The 25,579-nt window shown below is 40.4% G+C and overlaps 1 protein-coding gene and 1 long non-coding RNA gene across 4 annotated transcripts in view; one reads left to right on the plus strand and one right to left on the minus strand.

Moving 5' to 3' along the window:
* Window positions 1–2,788: 2,788 nt before the first annotated feature.
* Window positions 2,789–12,100, minus strand: LOC116440888. Of its 2 annotated transcripts, XR_004238794.1 has the most exons (4): window positions 11,910–12,094; window positions 10,136–10,190; window positions 7,804–8,755; window positions 2,789–5,294 (listed from the first exon to the last, which is right to left on the minus strand). It is a non-coding gene; the product is annotated as an uncharacterized LOC116440888 (long non-coding RNA). The 2 variants fall into 2 exon arrangements; XR_004238795.1 differs by having other exon boundaries at window positions 2,789–7,916; window positions 11,910–12,100.
* GREM2 (gremlin 2, DAN family BMP antagonist) overlaps window positions 11,196–25,579 on the plus strand; it is a 44,557-nt gene continuing 30,173 nt past the window's right edge. The window contains exon 1 of one of the 2 annotated variants that reach the window (XR_004238793.1): window positions 11,196–11,511. The gene's annotated coding sequence lies outside the window, so the exon portion shown is untranslated. The remainder of the gene's footprint in view (window positions 11,512–25,579) is intronic. The other variant, XM_032102217.1, reaches the window with a different exon arrangement.

The raw sequence follows: 25,579 nt of genomic DNA on the forward strand, positions 1-25,579 counted from the left end.
CAATGTGAAGGAAGGTACTTACTTTGAAGTATTTTGTCTCATGTCTTCTCTATTTGAGCATGCACTTAAAAGTTGGTACAATAGTCTCATACCCAAAGGAAAACCCAAGCCAAGCTTTAGACAAACTTTGATCTTTGGTTATTTTAAACTATGGTCTTTGATTCTTATAGATAAAAAAATGCATTGAGGTTTTTTTTTGTTTGTTTTGTTGGTGTTTTTTGTTTGTTTTGGTTGGTTGGGTTTTTTTTGTGGGGGGGTTGCTTTGGGGGTTTTTTGGTGGTTTTTTTTTGTTTGTTTGTTTGTGTTTGTGTGTGTGTGTGTGTGTGTGTGTGTGTGTAGTAGAGATATGAGTTATGATCCAAACTTAGACATTTGTTTGAAGTGTTGGGGAAGAGATTATGCTGCAAAGAACAACTATCGATAACAATTTGCTCTAGGACTCTTTCTTTCCATACTTATTCGAAGTCCACTTGAAAATCATAGACTCATCAGATTTGATCAGTATTTAGAGGCCCTCAGCTAGATCTCAGTAAAAAAATATACTTCAGACCATTTGTATTTTCTATATTTGACATTCTTATTGCAATGGTTACCTGGTATTGTTTATATTACCTGAGTGGATGAGTTGTCTAACACATCAAGCACAAATGCTTGTACATGTGTCCCATCCACAGATGCTTCCTTGAGTAAAATTTCATTACTTAATCAGAATATGAAAAGGTGCATAAGCAAAACTGAAATTATTTGAGGCCCTTAAAATACTCTCTCAGTACTTTGCACCAGTGCAATGAACTTTCAGATGAAAGTGGAATGATGCATCAGAGACTTGTGATGTCCCATTCTATTTTACACATCATTCTTCTAGGTGCTATGCTGTGCCTTTTACCTATTGCTTCTCCATCTCTTTGTATGCAACTTTGTAGTTGTCAAATCCTTCTGTCACCAGAGCTTTCTCAGACTTTTCCTTATGTCTGTTTTCTTCCCATCCTGACCACTCCAATTCCAGATTATTCCACTCCCACAGGCCCTAGATTTAGAAAGGTATGTAAGTTGTGAAAATTAGAAGGCATATGTGCAAGTCCCCTTGCTGTAGCTACACTGTGGAGTTTCGCTCATCTGCAGTCCATTTTCCTACTGCAAATGTCCAGAGCACCTGAATGAAGCATATAGTACTTTCTGACATGAAGCAGTATTTTCACAGTGTATACCCACAGCACTTCAGGAGCAGCAGAAGTTCTAATCTTTATCTCTGAATCTTTCTGAATTTCCTCATGGTTAGAGGGAATAGCACTAAGCCTGTCCTCTTACATAACATTTAAGCAGACAGTGATGGTATTGAAAGCAGACCTGTAGACATGCTTATATATTCAGAAGTTTTTTTACTTCTAATTATGTAAGTTGGCTTGCTAGGAGCAACATACGCCTCCCTTCTCAACTAAAACATTCATGAGGTTGTTAAATGAAAGTACAGATCTAGGACTAGGACAAAAATAACTATGGGGTGCATTGCCTTCTGGTTTCTAGAGTGATTTAAATGGCTTAATCTTGTTTCATTACCGTGTGAATTTCTCCTTATTCCTACCTAGGCTTACCATCATGTATAGAAAAGTGGATTATTCAGATCTTAAATAGCATGGCAGGAAAAGAGAGCTAAGTATGCACAACAGTACTGTCATTTTTAACTTGCTGAAGATCCTTAAGTACTGTGCAGCTGGAAGCTTCATAAATACTTGGTTGTAATCAAATACATCATTTAGAGAAAGTACAATGCTTTTCCACATGCAGTGTCAAGCACTCATGACAACTGCAGACCCTGCAGAATGATAAACATACATACACACACTGCCTGGACTTCTCTATGGATGAACCCCTTCCGGTCCCTGCATAATTTAACATAAATTAAAATATATAGTATATTTTATCTATTATTGATATCAAAATGGATAAGCATTTATGTGAACAGTAAGACATCTCATTATCAAATCTTATTATCAAATTGAATAAATACATAGTGTTACGTATAGCTACCTGAAGCACCCTACCTTTGATGTTTATTATTCTGGTAATAATTCCAGTCCATCCCTAAGAAAACAAATAGAACCACAGATTATCCTGAGTTGGAAAGCACCCACAAGCATCATCGAGTTCAACTCCTGGCCTGGCACAGGACACCCCAAGGGTCACACCATGTGCCCGAGAGCATTGCCCAGATATTTCTTGAGCTCTGTCAGACTCGGTGCTGTGACCACTTCCCTGGGGAGCCTGTTCCAGTGTCCAACTATCCTCTGGATAAGGAACCTTTTTCTAATATCTAATACAAACCTCCCCTGACACAACTTCATGCCCTTCCCTTGTGTTCTGTCCGTGGTCACCAGAGAGAAGAGATTGGTGCCTGCCTCTCAGCTTCCCCTTGCAAGGAAGCTGTGGACTGCTAAAGACCGCAATAGGCCACAAACTCCCTCAGTAATTTTCTTGAGTTTTCATAAAGGGTAGTTGATTTTTGAGAATGGACAGTCATCTGCAGTACTTCAGATTCCAGCCCAGCCTCCCAGAAGGCAGCAGGTGATCTGGATTAGCAGCTAGTGGTCTTCATGGAAGTCAGGATTTCCCTGGTGGGAGTGGGAAGAGGGCACACCTTGCTCCTAGAATTTGTGACAGAACTCTTCAGATGCCAGATATGCTCTTGAGATATACTTTTTTTAGTAGTTCTGCTCTTGTATCAGTTTGAACCTGACATTGTACCTTTGTGGTAAAGGATGTAGCTCAAATCCAAGAAATTCCTAGACTCTTCAAGAAGAGGAAAAGACAAATCTTTAATTTTTTCTTCAATTCCTTAAATAGTCTCTCTTTACATACATAATTTTTATTGCATAACACACAGTATTTGGGATAATTTTTTATTTAAGAGAAGACTTCATTGTGAATCCATCCACAGCTGACAAAGATCTCTTAATAACTAACAAAAAATAAAGAAGGAACAGAAGGAATTAAGAAACAATGTATTATACTAGTTAGTACACGTATATACCTCAAAGTTTAGCTGCGTAATTTAGTCAGAAATGGGCAGATATTATTGTGTGACATTAGGAGCAAAGAGAAGGGAAGAATTCCATCATTTACTGAGAGTTGATGAGTGAAGTATTAACTGCAAAAATTGTATAAAACTGGCCAGGTAAATTAACAAAACTTGGCAAAAATAATTCAATTCATGGTCAAATTGTGCAATAAAAACAAGCTGATGCTGTTCAAACTGGTAGATTTCACTTAAAAATATATGTAAATATTCCTAGATTCCCAGCAAATAAAAGATTCCACTTGTTCTGGCCAAATCTCAGTCCCATTCTGTTTCATGCAACACAAGTGAATGCTTTTGTAGTGATACAATTCTTTTGTTGTTATTCAGTTTTCATGGTCTCTGATCACATCTATTTACTTCCTATTATAAAAAAAGCCTCAAAAGAAAATTATTGAGAATCATAAAATGTTAAGGGTTTGAAGGGACCCTAAATATCATCTAGTTCCAACCTCACCTGCCATGGGCAGGGACAGCTTTCACTAGAACAGGTTGCCCAAGGTCTTGTCCAGCCTGATCTTGAACACTTGCCAGGGTTGGGGCATCCACAGCCTTCCTGGGCAACCTGTTCCAGTATCTTACCACCCTCTGTATAAAGAATTTATTCCTAATACCTAACCTAATTTTCCCCTCTTTTTGTTTGTAACCATTACTCCTTGTCCTATCACTACAGTTCCTGATGAAGAGTCCCTCTCCAGTTTCCCTGTAGGCCCCCATCAAGAAGATGCTGGAAGGTTGCTGTGAGGTCTTCACAAAACCTTCTCTTCTCCAGGCTGAACAGCCTCAACTCTCTCATCTACCTTTGTAGGGAAGGTGCTCCAGTGCTCTTAAAAACTTCATGGCCCTTCTCTGGACTGGATCCAACCGTTCCATGTCCTTATGCTGGGGACACCAGAACTGAACACAATACTCCAGGTGGGGTGTCACAAGAGCAAAGTGGAAGTTGAGAATCACCTCCATCAACCTGCTGACCACACTCCTTATGATGCAACCCAGGATTCCATTGGAGAATCTTTCTGGGTTGTGAGTGTACATTGCTGGCTTATGTTGAGTTTTTCATCAACCATCACCACCAAGTCCTTCTCCACAGGGCTGCTCTCCATCACTTTTCTGCCCAGCCTGGAGGTATGCCTTGGATTGCCCTGACCAGGTGTAGGACCTTGCTCTTTGCTTATTGAACTTAATGAGTTTTGCATCAGCCCATCTCTCAAGTGTGTCAAGGTCCCCCTGGATGGCATCCCTTCTCTCCAGCACGTCCACTGCCACTCAGTGACACCACTCATCTTGGTCCATCAGTGAAATTGCTGAGGGTGCACTCAATACCACTGTCCATATTGCCAGCAAAGATGTTGAGCATAAAGGGATCTAGACCAGGCATTATGTTTTCAAGGGCTTGCAGAGACAGCCATATGTGGCAAATGTTACATTATAAGATATTCTGTGCTCTCTCACCTCATCACCTAATTCCGAAGCAGCTTAGTATTATTTCTTCCTAACAATTAGCTGACATGTTCATAATACATTTGAAATATCGAAGAGGATGCTGTCCTTTTGTTTGAACTGATGGTTTCAGTTAAATGCTTGTGTATTTCCCAAAACATCCAGTGGCAATCACTATCAGTGAGATATATTTAGGTTTAATTAAAATATCAAATTCAATTGTGCCATGTGATATTAATATAACAAGGGATATTAACTTTTGCCTTGTGTGATGCACATATTAAATTGTTATCATATGTACTCCATCCTCAACATCTCCCTGGCAGGATTCTTGTCACTTAAAATCTCCCCCGCTGTCAGAAGGAACCACCCATCACTTTGTTTGCTTGGAGCATCTTCTGCTGCTTGGGGTGGGGGTAGGCTCTGTTTGCTTTGGGCAACTCAAACATCTTTCACAACTTGCTTGCTCTGTTGTAGTGAGGAAGAAAGTGCTTGTTAAGTTCAAAGGAGACATGTCTTCAGTCATGGACAGTGATGGACTGCTTCAAGAGCAGTACCAGGGGAAAGCTTGAAGTACACCGAGCAAAAGAGATGGAGTGTTCCTTATAAAATGTAACAGTGACAGCAGGCTGAGAGTCATCCTTTCCTCTTCATAGCTGCTGTGAAATGAGATCCACAAACAAGGACAATTTGGAGCTTTTTGTGAATTCCTTCTCCTTTGCAACATGATGCAACTAATTAGGCTTCTTTCATCTCAGGGAAGTTCCAAATGACTTTTCCTCTGAAACACCAGAGATTTGAAACACTTCAAAAAGCAAGAAGCTGGGGCATGTTATACAAGGATACAATAACTATAGCTGGGTTATACAGCAGGTTTTGAGAGGAAAACCACCAGGAGATGAGGAAATAAAAGTGGAGCAAGGATACACTAGCTGATGCAGCTGGAGACAAACTCCCCCCAAATTCTGAAACTTTGACTTTTACTTTTTCCCCCTTTCAAGTTGCACGAACTTGTGCTGTTTGGGAGTAGAGGGAATGTCACACAAAAAGCACCACTTGTAAGAATCTCACTCAACACGTTTTCATGAAAGAAATTAACCAGAGACCTTGTTAATTACTCACAGTTCTTGGAAGAAGCCATATTGGCTGCCTTCCTGGTTCCACACATATTGCCTTTATTAGGTGTTATACAGCAAGTGAATCATTCATGACAGGGCTGGTGTGACTCTAATATTTTGAGGTTATCTGGTCTTATTTAGTGATGTTCCCTAGAGATCCAGATGTCCCCAAAACCCCTCATGACAGTGAAGAAGGAAGAGAATTCATCTGAAATGGACTTCTGTTCTCTGCTACTCACCTCTCTTCTTTTTCTAGATAATATCACAATCCAAGCAGGAAAAATAGAGATGGAGTGGAGATTAACTGGTGTCCTCATTCATTAATTTCATCCCATATTTCAGCAGGATCGTCTGCTCTAAAACCAGTAGAGCATCATCAAAACAGGGTAAAAGAGTGTCTAAGGTTAAATTAGAGAAGGGGATGACAGACATCAGAGATGTTAACATAATTTTTTTCTTTTAATTTTCACTGAAAGTTGTTCTAAGCAAAAATCTAGACTGGCCATAGACCATATGAGACAGAAAATACAGGATGTGTGTGATGCTTTGGTGTATGAGATGACTGCTTTCATTCTAGCTGAGCAGTTTTTGAAGGGTTCTGGGTAGCTCAGAATATTCCTCAAATATTTTGGATAATTGAAGCGTTTTGTAAAGTGTTCACGACTTAATGAACCACAGCTTTAAAGTTAGTGTTGAGAGGTACTTTGGACCACCATATTCTGAGAGAGGACTAGTGAATATTTACAGACCCATTCTGTCTTAAAATGGCATTAACATTTCATACCCTTCTCCCTCCCTCTTCTTTTTTTTCTGTTCTTCACTAGTTATCCCTTTTCTTATGATGACCTCCTGAAAAACAGTACGGCAGCATTTGATACTAAGCCTCCACCAGTCTAAGTAAGAATCATCCCCAGGGTAGAAAAAAATTCCAATCAAGGAGAAATTTACTTCAGGCCCTGTGTGGACTAATCTTATTTAATCTGGTAAACTGAATTTGTGAGCCTTCTGGAGACTTCTCAATGGTAAATTTGTGAGGAGCAATTATTTCCTCCAAGAGAATGCACAAAGGAGAAACAACTTTCAACTACCTAAAGCCCGAGTGCCTGGAGCACACAGATGTGCTCAGGGCATCTAGATAGCTCAAATGAAATTTTCATGGGAATGAAATGAAAGAAAATAAAGGTAAAGACAGATGATAGCACTTTCTTTTTCTTCTAAGGTGTGCACAGAGTAATTTATATTTGAAGTCAGAATCGGGCAATACTAAGAATGTTTCATTCATGACAACTGTGAAATACAGAGATGGCATTTTTGCCAGGAATACATTTATCCATGTTAATGAAGTTCTTTATTGGCAGTTACGTGAAGTATTTACTCATGTTCTGGGATGGGATGTTGTCCTGTCTAGGTAGAGACATATTTTAGGGTTGTTTATCACATAGCAAAGATAAAGTACTGAAAAAAACAGGATCAAAATTACCGCTGCTTAGAGTGCTTTCCTGGCTTGAATCCACAATGTTAGAAAGGACTTCAAATTAAAAAACAGGTGCACTATGTCCAAAGGCATTTAGGTGCCTAATTGTCTGTGAAAACAGTACAAGCCGTTGAAGATCTTGACAAGTGTGATTAATCTTAAAGGGACGCGACATTCTCCTGCATTCTTGCATCTTCTCCTAAGCCACGACCCAACATTGCCCATACAACCTATCCCACCGGCGGCTGAATTATCATGCAGATAAGCTATGTGCCAAATGTTCTGCGTCAACAGCGGGATATCATGTTTTATAATTCCCATTCAGAAAGGTGGCTTTGAACGGAAGTTATTAAGGAGCCACAAGTGGAATACTTGTGCTAAGTGAGTGTTGCTGGGGCAGGTCCAGCCACTGAGACTGAAGAAACTCAAGACCAGGATTCAGTCACCAAGGACAGACCAGCCCAAAGCTCCAGGTGGAAATGCACCAAGGAAAACTGATAAATGAGGGCTTCCTCAAACCAAAGAGCAAATCAAGAGCCAGGTCAGGAAATCAAAGAGCTTGCACTGAAAGTTGTGGATAAACATGAGCTAGGACTAGAACAAGACAATGCAGGTTAGTCGAGAGGCAGGAACCATGCAGAAACAAAGGGGTGTTAGGGGTGCTTGTAAGGCAATGAAAGCAGTTTGTAGAACTGTACCTGAATCAGAAACATATGGCACCCCTTGGACAGTCAGGAGTCTCAGGACACCAATCTCCCAGGAGGGTATTGAGCCAGCTCCTGGCTGCAGAGCTTGATTGCTTACTCAGGGCCTAAGAGAGGAGGATATGTGTGTAATCTGACACAAATTATCAGTTTGTTCATTCAGGGCAGATATGTCAATTTACAAACAGGAATAATTCATATAATCACCAGTCGGGACCTCTGGATCTCTCCGGTTTCTTCTTTCTGATTTATGTAACTCTGTGGATCATGTCTCAGGGCAGGACTGACATTGGGATATGTGACTGACTGTACCATCTCTCAAGCCTCCTTTGGCTCTGGAGCTGTGCTACAGCCTTTCGTGCTCTGCAGGCACTCCTGCCAGATGTGTTCACAGATCAAGACAAGCTCTGTGTTCAGGGCTGCAAAGCAGAACAGTTTCTGTAGTGGCGATGACAAAGATATGGTCCTTGCTGTGAAGGAGATGGGCACCAGTTGTTTGTGTTTTGTCTCAGTGTGAGACAAAAGACATGGATTACAGTCATTCCTGAAGTGTGGCCACATCAGAAGTAGAATGTAGTCATTAAATCTGTAGATTAAAAGTAGGTATAGGCTTCAACATCTTGCTGAATTAATGGCTCTGTAATTGCCAAGGGACATTAAAAGGTTAGTCCGTTAGTTTAAGCACAGCATACAATAGCAGTTAGGCTCTCACAGTGGAGGAAAGATGCAGCAATATCAATATCAACGTGCTTTACAGTGATATCAGTGGATAAATGCTATCTGCAGAATATAAGTATTTCAGTTTTTAAAATCTAAACAAAACCCGTGTAACTAACTAAAGTATTTTTAATGACATAAAATTCTAGTTGTAGAGCACACCAAAGAATAAACATGCTGTGTATTTCCCATGTCAGATCAAGACCTTTTGCAGTTCTCACTAACCAAACTATAAAAAAAAGAAAAAAAGTTGTTTAGAATCCAAAATGTCTCAGTTTGCTAACTACTATACATGTGAAAGGAATATGTTTGAAAAACAATCATTGATGAAACAGAAAATGAAACATTTCTGGTTTAAAAATAAAGCACGTAATGAGAAAATAAAAATTATTTATGAAGTCAAACGACTTTTAAATCTTTAAATTCCCCACATACCTTCTAGGATTATACTAACCTGTGGAAGGTCATTATAGTTATAAGGGAAAAGATTAAATAAGCACTTAAGCAGACATAAATAAAGCAGACAGGTTAAAAGCTATTAAATTGAACAAGAATAGAGGGAAACTTATCAGTGCTGTAAAGGAATCCAAACACAGAAGGAAACAAACACAAATGTTGAAAATAACTAATGGGAAGTAGCAACTCTGGAAGTACAAAATCTTATTAAGTCCCAAGTCATCTGTACCAAAGAAAGTTCTTGGTCCGTTAGGACAACTATAAAGACTATATTACAGGAAAACTTCTGTAGTGAGTTCAGAGCTTTTTCCCTTAAATAACACAAAGCAGGATATAAAATTTGCATTGAAATTATAAAGAGGCCTTGAAAATGGAGTCTGCATTCTTCCCAGAAAAAAGTCAGAGTGAAGACAGACAACACTTTCTGACTAAGGAAATACTTAGTGTGTATGTGTGTGTGTATATATATATATATGTGTATACATATATATATACACATATATATATATGTATACATATATATATACACACACACATATATATATATATATATACACACACACACACATATATATATATATATATATGTCAGCCAGTCATTTGGATCAGGAGCATGCAGGGAGAGATGCCTGTGACAGAGGTGTTGGGGGAGGAGACAGAGAAGCAGTGGCTTCTGTGTCTCTTGGGCCATGGCTGGAAATGTAGCTTGGTCTCTAAACCAGCAATTTCATTTCTCCAGGGAAAAATAAATTGGCAATATGTGAAGGAAAAACATATAATAGAAAAGAAACAGGATCTTTTAGTTATTCTTGGGGGGTAATTAAAGTTCCAGAGGTGTAGCTTCACTGAATTCAGTGAGGGATGTTTTTGCTAATAAAGTTTTTTAAATGAGGGCTCTATTATACTCCAAGTATGGATATTTCTAAATATGTCTGGGTTTATATATTTCTCAATATTTCTATTTTTATTTTTCTGACTTTTGCCTGTACAAAATATAAACAAAACCATTCTTAACTAGTTCTGTATGCCCCAAAGAGAGAAAAGTATGCATGCTTTCTAGGGAATGAAAAATAACATACTATTTTGTAGGGAAAAAAATTAATACAGAATCAATTAAAAAGGATATGGAGGTCACCATTAAAAATGTACATACTGGTGTCATGCAAAGGTATCTCTGCAACTCCATTCTCCGTCTCAAACGCTTCAATCTGCCAAATTTGGATAAATATTGACTTTTAATGGCATCTAATGTACCAGCAGCTATAGATGCTGCTTAATTCAACAGCATCAGTTAAATGCAGGTCATTGCATTAATTAAGAGTGCATCTATTATAACTCATCATTTTGTTCTCCCTAATTTTAATAAGAATTTTGCCAGCATGCTTACTGGAAATATTACAACATCTTCCTGCACTGAGAAAACCCACAGGACCTATTTATCTGGTTCAACTGCATATTGTTTAAACAGAGGGTCATACTGAAAGCAAAGGCTTGCCATTTTGCCCAGAAGACAAGTCTAAGATTTGCCTTAAGATTACAGCACATCTGCAGGAGGAAGAATACTTTTCCACGGGTCACTTAAGTCATCCTGAGCAAAAGAAATACCAACACCAAAGATGCACCAAGGAATGACAACCACAGCCGCTGAAAGTGAATAACCTGAGATCAGGACGAGAAGGCATCCTGATCCTATTTTCTGTGCATGCCAAGATTTGACGTGTAGTTAACCCAGCTGGGGCTAGGAGCCCAAACAGCGTAAGAAAAGCAAACTCAACTCAGGCAAAGAATGCTTTGTCCTACCTCAGATTTAGCCCTCAGGTGATCAGGCACTGCATGCTTTTAATTTTACCAGCTAGGGATATTTTTTGAAATGTTCAGAGAACAAACGTGTCTGAATATTGAGCATGACACAAAATGTCATGAATGCTTAAAGTTGCGAGTCCTTCAGCTCACGGAGGAAGATGCGAAGGGAAGGAGGGTGTTTTGTGAGACCCAGGGTGAGAATGTCCCGACATAAACAAAGGGCCCGGGATTGGACGTCGTCTTGGGGAGGGGGGGGGCGAAAGGGGGGAGCGGGAGGGTGTGAGGGGGAAAGAGCGGAGCTGGCTGTGCCCGCCAGGTTGGGAAGCCGGCGGGCGGCAGGGAGGAGCGGGGCCGCCGGGAGCGGAGCGCGTGGGGCGACCGAGGGGAGGCGGGCGGGAGGCGGCGGGCGGGCGGGCAGGCCGGTGTGAGCTGTTTGGCCACCGGAGCCAATCGAAAGCGGGGCCTTGATCCTCTCCTCGGGCAGTGGCTGCGCGGAGCCAGTGCCGCGCTCCCCGCAGCCGTCGGGACCGGCACAGCCGCCTCGCTGTCTCCGCGCACCGCTGGCCCCACCGAGCGCCTATGGGCATCTGCAGCCGGCGAGGGCTTCGCACCACCGCCACCGGCAGCAGCGGCAGAGGGCGGCGACCGCCACCCCGCTTCATCGCCCCTTGGGATCTATAGCCCGCGGACGGAGCGCGCTGCGGACCCTTCCCCGCCTCCGTGCAGGTATGGGGCGGCCGGGGAGCGCCCAGCGCCCTGACCCGGCACGGCTGCCCTTGCGGCCGGCTCGCTCCCTTCCTCCTCTTCCTCCCCTGCCCTCTTACCGCCCCTCCGGGGACAGGCGGCGGGGCCCGCGGGCGCGGTGGCGGTGACAGCGCGGGGACGCCCGCAGCGCCTCCGGCCGCCGGCAGCCCCGTCCCGCACCGCGCCGCCCGCACCGCGCCCCTCCGCCGCCCGCCCGGCCCGGCCCCGCGCGGGGACCTCGGCGGGGCCGCCGCTCGCCTCGGGGGAGCGGCGCGTCCGAGACCCCGCCGCCCGCGGGGCGCTTGCAGGGGCACGGAGCGAAATCAGCGAGAGCGGCGCTGGGGTCTGGCCGCCTCGCTCCGAGCGCCCTGGGAAGTTACCTGGATGGCCAGGTCCCCCAGCGTTTGGAGCGTCGTGCGTCGCGTCCCCACGCTCCCGAAAAAGAAAGGCAAACCAGAAAAAAAAAAAAAAAAAAAAAATAGTTCGTGCTTGAAACCTGTGCCCCTTTGTACCTTTTTTTCTTTGCTTTGGGTTAATGATGATTTGTGCTTATGAAACCCCACGAGGGATCAGCTCCAAGAGCGAATAGCATTACTTTAAGTCATGACTTGGAAATACACGTGTGTATACATACACTCGTATTTTAATACCTTGAACTTGGGGATTATACAGACCGATGTCTGTCTCAGAAGGAGCTCCTGATTGACTTTCTGCTACAGTTAAGGGGATATTTGTGCTTCCACAGGTCTTGCAGAATTGGACGTACAGGTCTTATAAAAAATTGCAGTGGCATTTGGCTGAACAGCTCTTATTTTTAGCATGCGATTGTGAAAGTGGTTATATAACTTTTGGTGGATTTTTGAGGACAAAAAATTAACAGCTCATAAAAAGTTAAACCTCTTTTTTTTTTTTTTTTTCTTTCTGAAAGAGGAGAAATAAACGGGATGAAATCTCAGTGAGTAGAGTCAGGTGAACTTCAGCCCAACGATAGAGATTCCCTGAGAAAAAACCCCAGGTTATGGATCCCACAGCCCTCTCAACAATCAAGAAGCAGCAGGTGCAAGACCAAGCAATGTCCTCTCAGAGCCCCAATTAGGAAGTTGGTTATCAGGCTGCTTCAAGGCTATTTCTTGCTAAACCAGGGTGAAATCAGCAATCACTTCAGTCTTGTCTTCCCACCCGTGCCAATACAATACAGATGCTGTGTTTCCTTAGGGGATTAGATTGTTTCTTGAACTTCAAGAAGTACGCACAGCCTGAAATATTTGCTTATAATGCTTGTTGTATTTTAATGCAGATGCTTCACTTGCAAAACTTGGTTCTTGCTTCTCAGGCTGGTCTTTCTTCATTACTTGAAAAAATTAAAGAAGAATTATACCCTAAGATTTAAAAAAATCGCTTCAAGAAAGTAACTGAGTGGATCAGCAGTGTGCCTACGTTGAGAGCCAGGACATGAGGGTGCTGTGACAGTGTTCAGGCTCTGAGCAACCTGTCTCTCTCTCACTTCTGTTGCATGGTCCTCATGAACTTCTGTCATCACTGAAGTGAAGTCCTATGTTCTAAACATTTGTGATTACTGTGCAGCTGAAAAGAGAGGACTGGTTTGGAAAATTTCTTTTGTACGATGAGTGGGAAACCTAGCAAGTAGGATTTTGCCTTCTCACCTCTCTTGCAGCCTGCTGTTCGGGCAGAGCTCTTGTGTGTGGGGAGCAGGTGTGTCTCGTAGCAGCGGGTTTTGCTCAGTCTTCCATTGCAGTATGATAAGTAAGTGAAAGATGTGTCAATGAAAAGCATCAGTAAGACCTCTACAAGGGTGCCACAAAAATAAATGCTATTAACCCAAGATTTTGAGCTGATTCGTTCAGCTGAAATATGTTCCATTTTTTATCTTTCAAATAGACTGTGCATGACTTTCAATGGGGAATAGAACAAATGTATGAAAAGTTGAAGAATTTAAGTGTGGAGATTTTTGTTTGTTTTCATTGTATCAGGTGAGGGTAAAAATTAATACCTGAAGTACCCACTGAACTGCATCAATAAATTGGAAAATGCTTGGTTTCAGTCACCATTTGTCAATTTCTGTGAAAGTGCAAAGCTGAGAGATCCAGATCATCTTTTGTAATAAATAGTCCTGTTTGAGTTTTCTTTAATAAATTTGGTAACTGGTTTAATTCTAACACTACTAAAATCACATAATAATTCTAACCCAATAATCAGAAACTGGTAAATTCCAATTTGGAATTGGTACAGTGGTATTTACCAATTTCTGATCTTGAGTTAGAATTTTTTCAGTGAGCAGTTCCAAGTTACCGAGTAAGAATCAAGTAGTTCAAGGTACTGTGCAGATTTACTGACATCTGAAGAATATCTCCAAGAGTAGCCTTGTCCCTTCACTCACAGATGCTCTCGAGTGTGGTTGTGCATTTATAGTGTTGTGGTTCGTGTCAGGAGTGGGCTTTTGATGCACATCTTTCAGTTTTTCCACCTACTGTCCATCTCCATATACCTCATGGTGGCCCAGCTGGGATTCCTTTAAGATGAATATAAACTAAAAGATGTGCTAGAGTTGTTGCTCGGACCAGATCTAGCCTGAAGTAAAACCCTATAAGATACATACAGTGTCTTCTGTGCCTAGATGTTTTGCTGTGCCTGTCAGTTCCTTTTGGGCTGTGCTGGCTGCGACAGTAGACCTGGTCCATTTGAAGCATGCTATTACTGAGGTACCACGCAGTCTGAAGCCAATACTAGCCATCTTTCCTGGGGGCATGGGCTAGTCCTTGCTTCTTGCACCATGCATGTGTTACCAAGAAACTCCTGGCTCAGCTGGAGAGCACAGCCGTGCAACCAACTGGGGCTGTCCTGCTGAGATCTCTTCAGTTCAAAATTAAGATGGATAATTTTTTTTTTTTTCTAGTCTGGCATGTGATAGCAGACTAGGTTTTGAGTGGGAGGTTTGGGTAGTGTAGCCTTGTGCTTGTCTACTGGGTGTAGACACGGCATTTGCATTTAGGAAAGGACAGCTGGTGCTTCTTCATGGTTGTTTGCCTGTCACTGGCCATAGCCCTTCTGCGTATAAAGGTCCATAAGGCTGTTTGTATTCCTCATTGCATTTGGGAGTGATGAGGAATGTTGGCTTGAAACTTTAAAACTGTTGTTTAGAAATGCTGCCCTGTGTTCCCTGGGTGCAGCATCGTGGCTGACTGCATCTCCCACAGGGCACCAGAAGTACTGCTTGGGAGGAGGTTCCACCTGTGGGGGTAGTTCCTGGATTTCCAGCACATGGTGAGAATCGTGCTCTGACCCTGGAGTCTAGTTGCCTCAGGCAGGGGGGAATGTTTGAGGGGAGATGTTTAGAAACATCCACTTAAAACTTCAAGCTTGATTAAAACATGTTAAACATTTTTTCTGCAGTTTTTGCTGTAAAGGGAAAAATTTCCATTCTCTGTATTTTTGGTGATTTGGCTGGCTTCTTACAGTTTCATGTTTTTCTTTAGTTTCCTTCTTTTGGGAAAAATATTTTAAATTGAAAAATGATTCTGTTAATTATAAACAGTTATCTCTTCTATGAAAGCATTTGTTGCTTAAAAATATATTATTGGAGCAGTTAGGGATCAGATCCTTCTTTCACTTAGACACAGAAGACGGTTGTCATTGCTGCAGAAAGTAGCCTTCTTACCAACTCCTCAGTTCTACGTACATTTTTGTTGGATGGTGATGGAAATGGTAGGGTTGCATGTGTATAGCATGCTTGATACAAAGGTTCTTCTTGTCCTGAATCACTGTGACTGCTCCAAGACTGCTTTTAGATTTAGATTGCAGAAAATGTACTACTAAGCGGAACAATAGGAAGTGAAAAACAGGAGAGCGTTTCCTTCTCACATGACTTTATTTCTGTTGCTGGAAGTTGTGTACTCAAGTCTTATTTCAATGCATAGTTTCTCTGTGGGATGAAGTACAGATTTTAACATGAGACATGATGATATGTCACTTGAAACCATGGTATTTCTTGTTTTCAATCCATTAAGCCTTTCATTATCAATTTTAAGAAGATTTTTGAAGCCTGTTTCAGAAAGGGAAGCAGACCATAAAAATCTGTCTCGCTCCAGGACATTAAAGAAGCAGGCAATCCATCTTTCAATATCTGGTGTGATACAATTATGGCAACTTCACTTGTAACCTGTCTTTCTCAAAAAGTCATCTTACAGCACCTACTTTTAACATTCTTTTTTTCTTCTGTGCTTAACCATACTTATCTATGACATTCTGAATATTTCGTTCTTTGTTGCTGTCCAAATAATATTTCTAAGAGTTATAGTGGTGTATTTTAGATTAGTCATAAAAATAAGGGGGATTTACTAAGGTCAGTTTTTAATATAGACTGTGATGCCATATAGAATTAGTTATACTGTAAACGTGTGTTGTATATAAAAATATGCATCCTACTGCCTTTATTACAAGATTTTTAGGGAAAGAGAAAGGGTAAATTTATCTCTCATTCCCGACAATTTAAAAGTAATTGGTGTTTAGGAAGTGAGTATTTTAAGAAACCATAATTTGCAATGAAACTTGAGGAAATTAAAACTGTGATATATTCAAGTAGAGAAAGACTCATAAAGGTTTTGTTTCTGTCTATTTTGTGTTAAGGAAGTGGGAGAAGTAAAGTATACTGTGAAAGGAAAATGTATTATTTACCCTCCAAATTTCATTTTATTGAGTGTGGTGGGCAGTGCACAAATACAGCATCAGACTGTGGATTTAACACAATAAATCTTCAAAATTTCCTGAATTTTTAACATCTCTTAAGACTTGGAAACAACACTTGTACAGCTCATGCAGAACGCCTTGTTGACCTTGTGTTGTACAAACACTTACTGGAGTTGGAAAACTCTGTTGAGCTGGTCTAGATGTGAATTAGTTGCCCATCTCCGTTTACATGCAGTTTTGTTATGGATTCCAGCCATGCCTCATCTATCCTATTACCCTACTTAAGTGCTGTTATGATAATGCTAAAATAGACTGATATTATACAGTAGTGCTAACAAAAAAATAAGCAGCATTGTAAAAATTGACCATTTCTGGCATGGAATAGCAGGTTTTGTCCCTGGTGCAAATCTCAGACCTAATCTCATTTCCAGTGAGGCCAAAACACTAGCTTGGCTTAGAGTTAAGCGAGATCCTGCCCATAAATCTGGCCAGTCTCCATTGAGATAACATCTGGAAAGTTGTAATTTAAAAATATGTGGGAGAGCTTGGGATAGGGGTGTAAATAGTGGGTCAGAGCTTCTATCCAAAAGGAAAACATCCAAAAGGAAGCTCTCAGATATCAGACATCCTTGCTCTAGGCATGTTTTTTGTTATGAACCATCTATCCTTTGTCTGTTCCTGTTCTGTCAACATAATTTGGAGCTCAGTGTCCTTTGTGAGGAGCGAGAGGAGGTTGACAGGCAAAGAAGATGGGAATATGTGAATATGTTGCATGACTTAATGGATGCACCCAGTAAAGTCTGCTAATGAAGAGAGAGATGGCTATCGCTTGTATTTTGATTTAAGTTGTTCTCTGGCTGACACCTTTCGGATTACTACACACAATGGATTTATACTAAACATATTTGTTGACTTTGGTCTATGTTCTTCATTAATGATGTCCATGGAAACTTTGCATGATTCTTCAGTGAGAACAGCTTTTGCTGAGATAGTCTGAAGCGTGACTACTTACAAACTGAAACAAATTCTAAGCATCTTGGATTCCATGTAGGCAGGGGAAGATTGTTCATCTGTCTCTTTAATACTTACATCCTTACTGAAGCTGAGCCTTCAGTAAAGTAATGGCTTAGAACTTGTGGCTTCTTAGTGGTAGCTGAAGCTGAAGATTCAAAATGTCACAGAAACTGCTTATTAGGAATATTTATTGTTTTGTTCAAAAATCACAGAAGATACGTGAAAATAGCACCATTGTGTTCCATTTTTGATATATATAATGACCCTTTTTCTATAGAAACCCTGAAGCAAACAAGACAAATGCACACAAATGGAAATTGAGCTAGTTTATGTCACCTGAAGCTGTCTTGCTTTCAGGTTCCCGACGTCCCTTCAGTCACTTACATAAAGTTATTCAAATTTTTGGGTTTTTTTGAACTGTAAGACAAGTCTCACATTTGTCTACCGTACATTCCTCTCAAATGAAAAGAGGCTTTAAATACAAATTGTACTCTAATAGATCCCATTTTGTTTTCTTTATCTAATTTCTTTTAAAGTTGTCTGCACTTGATGTTCTTTATTCTCAAAGGAGCATTGCAAAAGTTCCTTCACAAACGACAGTCTACTATTTTCTGAATTCTAAATCCGAAATTCCGGTTGCATTTTCCTTCAATTCAGGTAGACTGCTTCCAACTAGAAAATATTTTTCTGTCGGTGTTTCAATAGCTGACTTTAAAAATATGATACATGCAAACGCTGTTTTGAGTACCTATCAGAATTTGCCAGTCTTCTCTTTATAAAAATAGCCATGTTTTTTTTCCAGTACAAAAATATAATATTTTGTGGAACTTGTTTCTTTGGAAACAAGTTTATTGTGTTATTCCAACTTGAGCCTCATTATTTTCTGGACATCTCTAAGGTTTCTTTAAAAGAAGCATATGATATTACAGGAAGAATGTTCCTCTTGTTTGCCAGAGAGCTGTACTATGTTTACTATAATAAGATTAAAGGAAATTTGAAAGTCAACGCTAGCTCAGTGGGAAACTGATAAACACACGTTGTACTTGAAGGAACACTCTGCCCAGTAGTCTTAGGAAATTTATCACTATTTATTTAGCAGCTCAGGCTCTCTCTGACAAACAGATTTGGTGTCCATTTAAAAGTACACGAGACGCTAAAAAAACTTAACAATGTGGATGTGATTTGTGGAATCTGAACTGTTACCCTGGCATAGCCATCTCGTGTGGCTTAGGATTGGGAATCTCATAGCATAGCCTCTCAAAATAAGGAGTCTGTATCTTATGGATCCTGTTGCTTTCCAAAGACTGTGGTTTGATTCCTGGCACTTCTGGTTAGGTCAGCTATTACAGCCACAGTCATAAACAGCAATTTTCAGAATTTGAGCAAGCTAGACAAGGGTGTAGCTCCTTGGAAAAGTTATTCTGGAAGAGGTAAAACCAGCAATATCTCTGGATCCATATCTGGCATTGGCAGACTTTACTCTTGAGAAGCAATGGCTGTCCAGTCTCGTATTTACTAATGTTTGTTTATTTGTGCCTTGGCCAATGTTTCAACTAGAGAGTGAATTCTGGAGAAAGAAAAGGCCACAGGGATGACTTTTCGTTCCTAAGTACGAGTTAAGAGGTCATTTTTACAAGGTCACAAATGCTGCTTACAAATCAGTAAAACAGAATGAAGTAACTGTGCTGTGCAGTGCATGCAGGGAAGCTTTTTGGAAATATTGGGAGTAGAGGAGAATGTATAATCACACAGTGATACATAAGCTACTACTGTAAATGTCTTCATCACCTCCAAAATGGCAGATCTCTTGCTAAAGTGGGCAGCTGCTCACTGTGTGCTTCTGAGCACCACAAAAGGCCAGTGGATTATTCCCACCATGTGTTGGTAATTAGTAGGAACTGCAGGATGAAGTCACTGTTGGTTATAGAAGCTACTGTGGTTAGCTGTTCATGCCGTGTGTGATAATACATCTATTTGATAAATAGGTGATTAGGGAAATTAGTTAATCTCCACACTCCTCTCAACTATGAAATTTCTTAGAAACAAGCCTAAAAAGCAAGGATCACTCTTTGTGTGAAATTTATGGATTTGTATGCTACCCATTAAGTCACCCCAAAATATTCATTCCTTTTCCTGGTGATGTAAGATATGAATGTGAGCTCCTAACCTGCTTGAGATATTAAAGTCTGATGTAATTTGTTCAAGCTGTGGAGGAATAATCTCTTTTCTCCTGCATTCTTCTCCCACCACAAATGGTCTTTAAAGGTCTGTGGAATCAGTGGAGATCACCTTTTCATGCCAGCTAAGTTACCGTTTTCATTAAAGGCCATGCGTTTCCATTATAACCATGACTGTAGTACAGTCCAGCATGTTGTTGAGTCTTCGAGACTTCCAGGAGCCATGGGAATTATTTTTCTGGTTTTAGGTGATCCGTTCAGGCTGTAGAATTGCAAATGCATGGGTGCACAGCCCATAGCAGGTGTTTCCTGCCTCATGGGAGACTGCTCTGTATCTAACTCTGCTGGCAGTCCAGGCTCCAGGCCACAGCCTGGGGTTCTTCTGCAGATCTGTCCTCGGCAAGTTCACCTGCAGATTGGAGAAATGTCTATCTTGCTTTGTCATTAGGTAAACCAGAGCATTGCCTGTTTTGGCTCTTCTGCTTAGCTTTGTCCACATAGATAGACAGACTGCAATCAGAGTGCTTGCAGTTTGCCCCATTATATACAAATTGTAACTCAAGGCTACGGCACATTGCCAGTTCATCTCCCCACTTGGATGCCAGCTTCGTTTACTTATATAAATAACTGGATAGCAGTCAAACATTATTGAATTAAGCTGTTACTTTATCTGAATGTGTAAAATATAGAGAGTTTGAGATGCTGATGCCATGCTTGTTGTTTGGGTTTTCTTCTTCCACACCGAAATTTAGATGTGTTTTTTAAGAACATTGAAACTTACTGGTCATTATATTTATCATGGGTTTATATTTATTGTCACTGTTTATAAAACCACCCCAAATTAGTTGTTTTTTATGGTTAAATCAGAATCTGCATGGTTAGGTTTATATTCATTAAGAGAATCTTATTTTCTGTTATAAAAGTGAACTGCAATTTAAGATTCTTTGGTTATGAAGTGCTCCAAATTAGATTTTTTCACCAGTATATTTATTTTTCTTTTAAAACATTTGAACACTGACTTACTTTCCTGTGATTAAGGCTGATGCCCTAATTTTAGCAACACATACACTTTGAACCTTCTAGATGCATGAAAACATATATAAGTTAGTCACACAGCAGTGCTGATTGAATTTTTTGGGTGAGAGTCATGCTTCAGGGTTTTTTTTAAGTCCTGTCTGCATACTAATTGTAAACCTTTCCTAAAGCTTCTGTGATGGCCTTTTAATTTCAATTCATGACCAGTGTTTTTTAGGTGGCAGAATCTAACAATCTCTGCGTCATGGTTTTAGCCTTGTCTGGATACTAAGCCCCACACAGCTGCTCATGCACTTCCTTTCCTGGTGGGATTGGGAGAGAGACTTGGAGGAGTAAAAGCGAGAAAACTTGTGGGTTGAGATAAAGACAGTTTAATAGGGAAAGCAAAAGCTGAATACACAAGCAAAGCAAAACAGAGAATTAGTTCACTCCTTCCCAAATACAGGCAGGTGTTCAGCCATCCCCAGGAAAGCAGAGCTTCACCATGTGCAGTGGTGACTTGGCAAGACAAATGCCATCGCTCCAAACAGCTCTCCTACCAGCTTTATATGCTGAGCATGTCACCATATGGTCTTAAATATCCCTTGTGTGAGGTGGGGTCACCTGTCATGGTTGTGTCCCCTCACTTCTTGTTCATCCCCAGCCTTCTTTCTAGCTGGGTCAGGTCAGAAGCAGAAAAGGCCTTGATGCTGTGAAGCTGCTATTTGGCAATAGCTAAGATTTGCCTGTGTTATCAACACTGTCCTACCCAAAACAGCCCTATACCAGCTACTGTCAGGAAAATGATTAACTCTCCCTGCCAAAAGCATCACAAAGTGCTAGTGGTCCAGAGAGTATCCGTGTTTTGTTCTTCTGCTTACAGCTCTGCCCATGTGATATCCCTTCAGCCTGCCGTAAGTCTACATTTATAGACTGGAAGGATCATCCTGCCCTTGGCTCTGCTTCTGGCTGTTAGGCTGTGTCTTAATTCTGTTCCAGCCTTTCTTTGTGTCCTCTGGCATGTCTGAAATGGTATATAATCGATACATATGGGAAACTGGCTCAGAAACTGTGCTGTAAATATTGACATAAGTGTTGAAAACACTGTATATCCTCTGACTGATGAGGCTTGTAGGTGCAGACTCTGTGCATGATGTCTTAAAAACCCTTTTAGTACTGAGTGGCCTTAGTGGTCTAGGTAGACAGGCTTAGTTGCTAAGTGTGGAAAATCTTTGGATAGGATTGCTGTTTAAGAGACAACCCGGAGACCAGAATTCCCAAATCTTCTGAAATGATGTGGGCTAATGTGAGTAGTGAGACCCAGGAACAGTTTGCTCAGAGAAGCTGTGTGTGTCCTATCACTGCAAATGTTGAAGACCAGGTTGGATGGGGTTTTGAGCAGCCTGGTCTAGTGGAATATGTCCTTGCCCATGGCAGGGGGATTGGACTGTCAGGTCTTTAAATTTCCCTTTTAACTCAGACCATTCTGTGATTGTATAATGCTGTCATTATTTGAACAGTACCTTATGGTTCACTTTATGAGCTATAAAAACTCTTGTTGTCATTGAGCACTTTAAAAAAAAGTATGAAAGGCTGAAGTGTTTCTCTTATTAACTGCTTATTGCAGTGTGATGCGTGTGCATGTAAGCAAATATGAATAGTATCTAAAAGAGGTAGTTACAACCTTTTGTGTAGATACAAAAAAATTAGATGTTTCGTTTTTCTGTAAGGCCTATAAGGATGTGAATTCTAATGCAGATTTACACACACTGGATTAAAGTCCTTACACAGAGAAGGAGAACCATCTATTACTTCAAGACAATGCAAATATACTTTTATACTTACAAAACCTAATGCTTTTAACCATGCCTTCTATACAGTGAGAATTTCACCCCAGTGTGTATTGCTGTGCTATCTTCATTATTTAATGTTTCTAACCTGGGACATCCAAAATTTTAATTTATGGTTTGCACAAGGCCATCGATACCTATAAAAAAAGTTTTACTGTAGTAAAAGAAAGAGGCAACAATTGTTAATTGTGCTTGCACTTTTCTCTTTTGAAGCAGCATATCTAAATCCAAGTACTATAAAGTAGGGAAGAGAGGATTTGCTTCTGATGAATTGGATTATTCCATGCATAGATTGTTCTTGGACATTTTAGTTAGACTTTTTGCTATGTGTGATGGTAGTTGTGAGTCAACATAATATTTAAATGGAAACTTTCAAAACAGCTTTGTACCTACTTAGTTTTTATGGCAAAACTTGTATAATTTAATTCTGAAATTATTCAATCACCTTTTCCTGAGTTGCATATATTACAAAGGTCAGAATTGATTTAAAATTTGAGTTAAAACTAGCTTAGGTGCTTTGAGACACATAGGAGTTAGCCTATCAGAGATATGTCCGCTAAAGGGTTGACATTAACACTTCTGAACTTCATTCTTAAGAGTCACCTTATTTATAGCAAGATAATTGCACTTTCAGCTCTACTTGCACAGAGTGGCAAAAGCATTCTTTAGCTAGCCTAAGTAATCTAAAATATATCTTATCTGGGAAACCTCAAAGTATCTATTTATTCAAGAAGTTAGGAAAATTTAAGGGATGTATACTTACAGCCTGGATTTCAGAATACACAACTGCTGCTTGCACATTTTAAGAGGACTGTTAATTTCTTTTAATTAAATAGAATGTTTTAAACATCATAAGCTAAATTTTGACAAAGTTTATAGGAGAGATATCATGCCATGCTAGAAATTTATATAAGAACTTGAAAAGTACGTTCAAGAAGAAAATCATAACAGATTAATGCTTTTATGTAACTGGAAAAAAAAGAAAAATGCAAATAGTGACAGAAATGAAAAGTGAGTTGAACTTTTCAGTGGTCTGAAGTTAAATTCCAGACTGTTTATGGCTTCACAGTGTGTGTGGGTTCAAGAAGTGTTTTGGGCTTTTTAAAGCAGCTTTAGGATTTTTTTTTATTATTCATTGTAAACTATTTTGCTCATACATTCACTTTTTTAAAAGTATTTTTACATGGAAATTTAACCTGATTCCTAAGAAATACAAGATGCATCTTCAAGTAAGATATCTGGCTGTAAACTAACAATCTTTTAGGGTATAATCTTTTCCTAGGAGTGTATATATACAGCTTGCTGTTTTTAAGGCTTTTCATGAGAAGTCAAGTGGGATTTATTCCTTCATAGACTTCCTTGGTTAGCATATGTGAGGGAATTTCATGTCTAACCACTAGTAGATTTTATGTTGTGTAACCTTTATAGGTATTTGTTGCATGCTAACTCTTGACAGATAAAATTACTTATTCACTATTGACTTATCTTTGAAGGATGATTTACTTTGTCACGATCGAGTCATCTCCATGCTATGTTGAGACAGCAGTCTCTCTCCAGATCATCTTGTGGCAGGCAGCTATTGCCCTGATGCAGAGTTGTAGTTAGAGGTGTGCAGAAGGAATGTGCAGGAGAAAAGGGAGAAAGACAAACGCTGGTTGAATCTGCGCTGAGGACAGCAGTCGCTGGTGTCTGCAAGGAGAAAGGTTTCACATTTGTAGATTTTGCTTGCTGCTGTTCACAGGGCAGCTCTGCAGGGCATAGTAGGGGTGTGGGGAGGTGAAGGCTAAGTATTTAGCCATTTTTTCTTTCCCTCTTTTTGCTCAAAGGATTGCATTATTTTGCCACACTAAAAAGACCAGGAGTCCAGAATCACTGTGACATTGCTCCTCTGTCTCGGTCACCTTCTCATATCAGCTTACCCTTTACTTAAAATATGCCTGTTAGCCCAACCTTACATATATATATGACTCGCAGTAAAACCTTGATTCATGCATAAGTTAATGAAAGGAGCATTTTTCTTTTTTTCTGGAAATTTCAGCACAATCTCTGAGTAACTTCAGAAGAACTTAAGAAGAATCTAAATGTATCTGGCCCCTGTGGCACTGATTAGTTATGTGGTAAAAGTAGCCTTTGCCTTCTTTCCTCCCACCTATTTTCACTATGCAGAAGACTGGCCTGTTAAGAAGGTCAAAGGAATTCTACAAATAACAATGCCTAGAGTGCTAGTTTGTGAACACGAAGCCCCAAACTATCTGTTGGGCAACTTCCCTTAAACCTTTGTCTTAGAGTGCTTAAGTTTTCCTCTGCCTAACATTACAAAGGCTAAGAATTTTGCATGATCCTTGCTCAGTATGTGGAGCTGTGAAGATAGATTAGCCTGACAGTCTGAATTTAATAAATCTTGCAGAGAAGCAGGAGTCTAATAGCTAAGGTAAACTGCTTTGTGATCACCTGCCTCGGTGGCTTCCAAATGAAATAAAGTGCTCTGTAGACTGAGCTGCAAAGTAGTATGAAGTCCAAGTTGTCGTTTTTCAAAGCACCTGTTTTGAATGTGAAACTGAGCAAACAAAATAATTCAGTAGAGACATCACTCTCAGTCCTAAGGACTGTTGAAGAACACAAAAATTAGATGTCCAGTATCAGGAATTCCAGAGGTAGGGTAGACACCAGCACTCTTTGTGCTGCCAATAGGGCGTTGGGGGATTAGGCTTAGTGCACATAAATCAGTGTGCCAAAGAGGGAAATTATTAAACTTCAGATAATGCTGAAGAAATGAGTGTTTGCAGAGCCCTGCATCTCATGAGCGGAGGCTTCTGCAGAAGTGTTTAGAAAAAAAAGGTGGAAGAAAGGTTATGCTGCAAGATGCTGCTTGATGCTCCCATTTTTGGATGTATCTATTGAGATTTTCACTCTGTAAGGAAAAAGGTGCAACTGCAGGCTGGGGAGACTATCACTATGAGAGTTGAATGCATAGGTTAAATTACGCTCTGGAACTAAAGCTGATAAGATCCTTGGAGCTGTAAGAAGATGTAATTAGATCCACAGTACAGCTAGACACATTTTACCCCCTCCCCTCTACTGTCAAGCCCTCACATAAGGACTGGCCCCTGGTGCCAGTAGCCAGAATGTCGCAGTTCGGAGCTGGTGCACCTTTCAGGGTCTGTGGGATTTCCTAGATGCTTTTAAGGATCACTGAACATGACTTTACTTCAAGATGAGGAAGTCCTCTATAACAACCAATTTTACAAGTCCAAAGTTCAGCTGGGAGCTGTGCACACAGAGGAATACAGA

Source organism: Corvus moneduloides, chromosome 3 (assembly GCF_009650955.1).
Source record: "Corvus moneduloides isolate bCorMon1 chromosome 3, bCorMon1.pri, whole genome shotgun sequence".
Classification (NCBI taxonomy): domain Eukaryota; kingdom Metazoa; phylum Chordata; class Aves; order Passeriformes; family Corvidae; genus Corvus; species Corvus moneduloides.